Source organism: Schistocerca cancellata, chromosome 1 (assembly GCF_023864275.1).
Source record: "Schistocerca cancellata isolate TAMUIC-IGC-003103 chromosome 1, iqSchCanc2.1, whole genome shotgun sequence".
Classification (NCBI taxonomy): domain Eukaryota; kingdom Metazoa; phylum Arthropoda; class Insecta; order Orthoptera; family Acrididae; genus Schistocerca; species Schistocerca cancellata.
Genome location: NC_064626.1, coordinates 1,269,349,224 through 1,269,357,150, shown reverse-complemented (window position 1 = coordinate 1,269,357,150; position 7,927 = coordinate 1,269,349,224). Strand labels below are relative to the sequence as shown.

Sequence of the window (7,927 nt, the reverse complement as noted above, 5' to 3'; positions counted from 1 at the left end):
AACACTTACTTCTTCCACTCTCTCGCCACAGGATTTTATTTCGTCACTGTTTCTGGAGCATTGTATCTGTTTTGTACAGCTATCTTTTTAGTTGCTTTAGTTCATATTTTTTAAAATTTACTCTTGTTTTAGGAAGAATAGATGTGCTGTAGATTTCAGAGTTTGTGTTAAGTGATGATACTCCATTCAATTCACATTCACGAAGATTAGTATAGTGCTAAGGAGGGAGAAATGTGACCACTCATAACATCAAAAAGAAGGAGCTTTTCAGGTCCAGGGCATTTTTTCCGTACATCAGAAACCAGTAGACAGGCTCCTAAGGAACATCAAATTAAAGAAATATTCTGGCCATCAGTGAAGATTAGTGCTCTTCTTGGTTTGGTTGAGGACGATCTGGTACTGTGGAAGGCAGGAAATTTCAAAATTTACATAGATCAGATGATATGCACAGTGCATGAAAGATGTGTTGAACATGAGTAAAACTCTCACCTTTCGTGGCCCAGTAAGATGGCTGTAGCCAAGGATTACATTACCATGGGACACACTATGGATTATTCTGCCATAAAAATCTTGGCCATGGCAAAATCCTTTTGGGATTCAGTGATTAAAGAATCTTTGGAAATACGTCTAGCTCAAGATCTTATCAATCGTGATGGCAGCTTTCAATTGAACAAGGCTTGGGACCTGGTGATCTCTTTAATGTCTTCTGAGAGGAAACATTTTATTCATAATGACATGTATGGCAACATCTGACATTTGTTTTTAGTACTGCGAGTGCACTTTCCAGCAGAGCGCAGACATGCAGTTTCACCTTTATGCATGTGCCTGCATGCCACAGATGGAAGAGTACTTGCAGAGGGTGAAAATTTCAATAGAGGACACTCCCGTGATGGCCGCCAATGTGCATGTGGATCCACACCAATTTTTGCTATAAAGCCGACATCGTAAACTAGCAGTCTTCAGTGGTGGACACTCACCCGAAGGTGGCTGAATGTTTGCCAATTGAAATATTGTGGCAAGAGGTCAACATGATCTGGCTGCAATATCGAAACATGATAGAATATTCAGTACACTATGAAAACTTCAAGAATCACATCATGACAACATTATTTCTCTGACAACAAAGTGAGAAATGGATCTCAGTGCAAAGCATGCTAAGCTAAGTTTCTTGACCAGCTAATCAAATTTGCTCTTTCTGCCTCAACTGATTGTCTACCTGGATGCACAGCAGTTTTGTATGTGTTGTTTCATTAATTCTGATTTTTAATATCCATTGTGGGAACTTGGTGTTTTTTATTTGTTGTCTGAAACTGTATAATATTACGAATGAAAACACACACAACAGTGATGTAGTAGAATATTACACCAGTGTTGTGTGTGTTTTCATTCATAATATATAAAATATTCTACCAAGAAACACCGGAACAGTCAATCAATTTACAATACTAGTTTTTGAAAAATTTATGGGTAGTCTAATTGCTATGAACTATTTGTGTACATTGTTAGTGACTGACATGGATGTATCCTGCACTGTGGAGCTGGGCCCTTTGCTCACAATACTTGCATTATTAGCAGACATGACTGAGCAAAACTTCTCATACATTATTATTCATAAATGTAGAAAAACAGAAGTTTTATGTGCCATGGAGCAATAAGGATTTTCTACTCTGACTTAAAGCAATACAACAACTAGATGTCATACTTCTTGGATGTCTGTAAAGTAGTTCACCTACGATGTATCTCATTCTGGGAACCGACTATGGAATTTCTTGTGTTTGTGGTTGTGTGACCTGCTCAATTACACTCCACTCTTCTCTTCTCTAATGTCACATATCTTTTATCTAGAATCGCTGCCTTTATCTCTTATACAAACTGGACCAACACTTTATCTAATCTCCCTTTGAGTCATTGATACCAAGTACTGTCAGTAGCAAGTATATGTTGTGGTGTGTGAGTACACAGTGTGCACTAAATGGAGCACAGAGTTTCCTTTATTCTGTGTAGTGTCTGAACGCCTCAAGTGGCCTTGCTTTCTCATATTTTAATAAAAGAAGGCCTTTGTTCAGCACTGCTTGAATCTGGGAACATGCTGGGTCTACTTGATAACAGGTACTGTATTTGGGACTGTAGCCTGAAATTGGGAACTTCTAAATCCAAAAGAATATTGCAGAGATGAATATTATATCTTTTTATCTTTGCTGGCCATTTCAGATATCTGAATTTACTGGAATTATAAGACAGCAAACTGAACAAATTCAGTTTTCCAAACTAAAACATTTTTGTTTATGAAAGAAGGAAATGAGATTGCATTTTCATAGTCTTTTGATGCACAAATACGTTGACTAGTAAACATTGTAACAGATGTTTACAGTATAATGTAGAACTCGTTTTGATGCTGATAGCAGTGAGATTTTTAGAGAAAATTTAAGAGTATATAAAAAGATTAGGCTAATGGGAAATGGAGGTGGTGTATTTGTTGCAGCAGACAAGACACTCAAACCCAATGAGATATTGAAGCTGCTTGTGAGATTCCTTTGGCAAAATTCGGCATAAGGGATGGGCATAAAACTATAATAAGATCCTTCTGTTGACCACCAGATTCCCTTCCTGTCACCAAAAGTTTTGAAAAAAAAAAAAAACCCTCAGTTTGGTAGTGTGCAAAGTGCCCAGTTGTACTGTAAACATGTGGAAACTTTAATCACCAAACATGTGGAAACTTTAATCACCAATCAGTCAATTCAGAAAATTACAGTTTTATTAGTGGTAAGAGTGGCAAAACATTCTGTGAAACATTATTAAATTCCTTCTCTGAAAGTAGCTAAAACAGATAGTTTAGCAGCCCAATCATGATGGACATGTGTTAGATCTAATGGCAACAAACAGACCTGATGTCTCCAGCGATATTCCCATCGCAACTGATATCAGTGATTATGACACTGTTGTGGCAACAATGATCAATAAAGTACAAAAGGCAACTAAAACAAGTAGAAAGGTATATATGTTCATTAAACTAGATAAAAAAACAATAGCGTCTTATCTCAGTGAGGAACTTGAAACTTTTAGCACAGGACGGGAACATGTAAAGGGGTGATGCCTCAAATTTGAAAGAATACTTGACTATGCACTGATTAGATATGTAACATGTAGAACAATTCATAATGGGAGGGTCCCTCCATGATATGCAGTCACTTTAAAGACACTTCTAAAGAAACAGAGACTATTGGATAATCAATGTACAATAAAGCATTGTGTGGTTTCAGTCGCCTGAGACTGTGATCACGTGTGTGAGTTGCATCTGTGCACGTGTGTGTGTGTGTGTGTGTGTTGTGTGTGTGTGTGTGTGTGTGTGTGTGTGTGTGTGTGTGTGTGTGTGTGTGCCTGTTGTCTTTTTGACAATGCCTTACTTGCTGAAAGCTTTATTTGTGACAGTCTTTTTGCTGTTCCTATCTGCGACTCAGAATCTCTGCTACACGGTGAGTAGCAACTTTCCTTTACATGATAGTGTTACAAAGCATAGGTCTATACATAGAAAGATGTTGAATAAAATGCATTTGGCTGTCAAGAAAGCAATGCATGCAGTCTTCAATGATTACAAATACAATAGCAGAATATTGTCAAATGCTATTTTACCAAACCCAAAGAAGTTTTTCACCACCCATTGTTGTGATTGGATGTTTGAGGGACTTTGGCTGTTCATGTATGTAATAAAATAGAACACCTACAGACATCCTTATGATGTTATTTGTTATATGGCTACCAGTTTTGGTCCTTCAGTGTACCATCTTCAGACCTTAAGTGATGCTGAGGGGGTTAACTCCATCCATATACACAATTCATCAGTGGCCAACATCTATGAACCGGTTTTCACAGACTACCTGTAACAACAATGTTGTGATGGCTTGAGACACAATATTGTTGTTACAGGTAGTCTGTGAGAACCAGTTCATAGATATTGGTCACTGATGAATTATGCATATGGGTGGAGTAACCCCCCCCCCCCCCGCCCCCACCGGCCACAGCATCTGTTAAGGGTTGAAAAAAAATGTTATAAGATGGCTGTAGGTGTACTATTTTATTACATAAACCCAAAGAAATTCTGGTCATATGTAAAGACTGTAAGTGGCATCAAAGTCGTGTCCAGTAGCAAAGAAAAAGCAACAATGCTTAATTCTGTTTTCAAATAGTCTTTTACAAAGGAAAAATGAGGAGAATTGTCCAATGAGTGAAATAACTATTAGTGGTGCTGAGAAACAGCTGACAGAATCCCTATCAGATTCTGTACTGGCCAACAAGGCCTTTAACAAGAAAAAATACCTTATTGACATTTTCTTGCTAAGGTCTTAGATTTTACAGTTAAAAATCTACTAGGGGATCTAAAATACCTAGGTGTTAAATGAATGCCCCTTGCACAGATAGATTCAAATCTTACCAACAAAAAATTGAAGGTCACATTAGCAAATGATACCACACAAATAAAACTAAATTCCGAAAGAAGGAACGTGATATAACAAAGAAACTGGAGCACTCTTCAAAAGTATTTGCTGATGACACAAATATTCTGATAAATGACCCAATGAACACACTTAGACCCAATTATGCCAGGTCGCATTAGAGTCCATGTCTGACTAGTACACAGTTTATTTATTTTATTTATTTATTTAGCATCCAATAGATCACACATGTGATATAGGATTTGTCATTTGATTACATGTAACACATAATAATACATACACATAATAACTGGACAAACATATACAAACAGCAAAACAAATTACACACACATAGTACATAAGTAGTGTACAAGAACTTATTACACAAAAACAAGAGTACATGCTCATGATAAACAATTATAGATCATGAACTACGCCCTATACACGAAACGTATTACAGATATTTAACAGATTTTTCATAAGTACCATAATTATGAAGTTGAAAACATAATTAAATTAGTTTGAATTTTTAAAAAATAAGTACAGGTTTCAATCCACAGTCTGAGACAGGTATTCATTTAAACTGTAGTAGCATTTTTCCATCAAGTATTTTTTTACTTCACACTTGAAATTATTTTTGCCTTTCAATTCCTTAATTTGAGATGGAAGTGCATTTAAAAGCTTTATTCCTAAGTGGCTAACATGTTTCTGACTCCTAGTTTTTGCTACATAGGAAATGTGGAAGTCTTTACAATGCCTTGTATTGTGATCATGGTAGCTTGAGTTGGTTTGGAGATCGCAGTTATTTTTACTGATCATTTCCTGGCATTTAAAAATATATATCGATAGCATTGTCAGTATCTTGAGTTGTCTGAATAAGGGTCTATAGTGAGTTTGTGGTGGGCTGTGTGTCATGATACAAATAGCTCTTTTTTGCATAATAAAAATGTCATTTAGTCTTGACCTGGTTTTTCCCCAAAAACTTATGCCGTAGCTTGCAACTGACTGGAAATAACTAAAGGACACTGCTCTAATACATTCTTTGCTACATACCTTGGATATTATTCTTAAGGCAAAACATGCTGAGCTAAGTTTCTGAGTAAGATATACACTGTGTTCATTCCAGTTTAAATCTTGGTCAATTCGCATTCCCAGGAACTTTGTGGTGTACACTTTTTCTATTTGTTTGCTATCCATCATAAGGCACATATTTTCCCCTTGACACTTGCTTCCATACTGTATAAAGTTTGTTTTCTTTGTACACTCCTGGAAATTGAAATAGGAACACCGTGAATTCATTGTCCCAGGAAGGGGAAACTTTATTGACACATTCCTGGGGTCAGATACCTCACATGATCACACTGACAGAACCACAAGCACATAGACACAGGCAACAGAGCATGCACAATGTCGGCACTAGTACAGTGTATATCCACCTTTCGCAACAATGCAGGCTGCTATTCTCCCATGGAGATGATCGTAGAGATGCTGGATGTAGTCCTGTGGAACGGCTTGCCATGCCATTTCCACCTGGCGCCTCAGTTGGACCAGCGTTCGTGCTGGACTTGCAGACCGCGTGAGACGACGCTTCATCCAGTCCCAAACATGCTCAATGGGGGACAGATCCGGAGATCTTGGTGGCCAGGGTAGTTGACTTACACCTTCTAGAGCACGTTGGGTGGCACGGGATACACGCGGACGTGCATTGTCCTGTTGGAACAGCAAGTTCCCTTGCCGGTCTAGGAATGGTAGAACGATGGGTTCGATGACGGTTTGGATGTACCGTGCACTATTCAGTGTCCCCTCGACGATCACCAGTGGTGTACGGCCAGTGTAGGAGATCGCTCCCCACACCATGATGCCGGGTGTTGGCCCTGTGTGCCTCGGTCGTATGCAGTCCTGATTGTGGCGCTCACCTGCACGGCGCCAAACACGCATACGACCATCATTGGCACCAAGGCAGAAGCGACTCTCATCGCTGAAGACGACACATCTCCATTCGTCCCTCCATTCACGCCTGTCGCGACACCACTGGAGGCGGGCTGCACGATGTTGGGGCGTGAGCGGAAGACGGCCTAACGGTGTGCGGGACCGTAGCCCAGCTTCATGGAGACGGTTGCAAATGGTCCTCGCCGATACCCCAGGAGCAACAGTGTCCCTAATTTGCTGGGAAGTGGCGGTGCGGTCACCTACGGCACTGCGTAGGATCCTACGGTCTTGGCGTGCATCCATGCGTCGCTGCGGTCCGGTCCCAGGTCGACGGGCACGTGCACCTTCCGCCAACCACTGGCGACAACATCGATGTACTGTGGAGACCTCACGCCCCACGTGTCGAGCAATTCGGCGGTACGTCCACCCGGCCTCCCGCATGCCCACTATACGCCCTCGCTCAAAGTCCGTCAACTGCACATACGGTTCACGTCCACGCTGTCGCGGCATGCTACCAGTGTTAAAGACTGCGATGGAGCTCTGTATGCCATGGCAAACTGGCTGACACTGACAGCGGCGGTGCACAAATGCTGCGCAGCTAGCGCCATTCGACGGCCAACACCGCGGTTCCTGGTGTGTCCGCTGTGCCGTGCGTGTGATCATTGCTTGTACAGCCCTCTCGCAGTGTCCGGAGCAAGTATGGTGGGTCTGACACACCGGTGTCAATGTGTTCTTTTTTCCATTTCTGGGAGTGTATTTAATGTCAGCTTATTTGAATAAAAACATGACTGTATGTATGAGAGCATTTTTTCTGCTGTGGTACACAATGATTCTTTTATATCACTAATTATGATACTCGTCTCATCTGCAAATAGTAGAATTTTGGCTGAGGTGTCTGGAGCCTGTATATCATTGATATAAATTAGAAATAACAATGGGCCCAGAATGCTGCCCTGTGGAACACCTATTTTGATTTGTTTTGGTTCAGATATGAGTTTAAAATTGTGAAGATTGTTGGATGACCTCAGTTCAACAACTTGTGACCTGTTTTGCAGATAAGATTCAAACCATTTTTTAACAGTACCCCTGATGCCTATTGCTTCAAGTTTCCCTAGTAATATTACATGGTTCACAGTATCGAAGGCTTTTGATAAATCTAGATTAATTCCTACAACCTGTTTATTTGACTCCAAATTTCTTACTATTTCTGTTGTGTAGTCCAATATGGCTGTTTCTGTACTGTGCCCTGCTCGAAAACCATGCTGACTGTTATTTATTAGTTTATTTATTAGTTTTATTAGTTATGTTTTTCTAGATATTTTGTAACCCTGATTTTCATTAATTCCTCAAGTATTTTGGAGAAGGCTGGGAGGAGAGATATAGGTCGGTAATTTTCGATTTTATGTCTGTCACCGTTTTTGTATAGAAGTATCACTTTAGAGATTTTAAGTTTATCTGGAAATATTCCTTCACTAAGGGACAAGTTTGCTATGTGCACTATAGGTTTGACAACACATGGAGCAATTTTCTTATTTATTTATTTATTTAGCATCCAATAGATCACACAT

At 39.8% G+C, this 7,927-nt stretch overlaps 1 protein-coding gene across 1 annotated transcript in view; it reads left to right on the top strand.

The window, feature by feature from the left end:
* Positions 1–1,955: 1,955 nt before the first annotated feature.
* Positions 1,956–7,927, top strand: part of LOC126145508 (uncharacterized) — a 65,486-nt gene continuing 59,514 nt past the window's right edge. The window contains exon 1 of the mRNA XM_049915566.1: positions 1,956–2,109. The gene's annotated coding sequence lies outside the window, so the exon portion shown is untranslated. The remainder of the gene's footprint in view (positions 2,110–7,927) is intronic.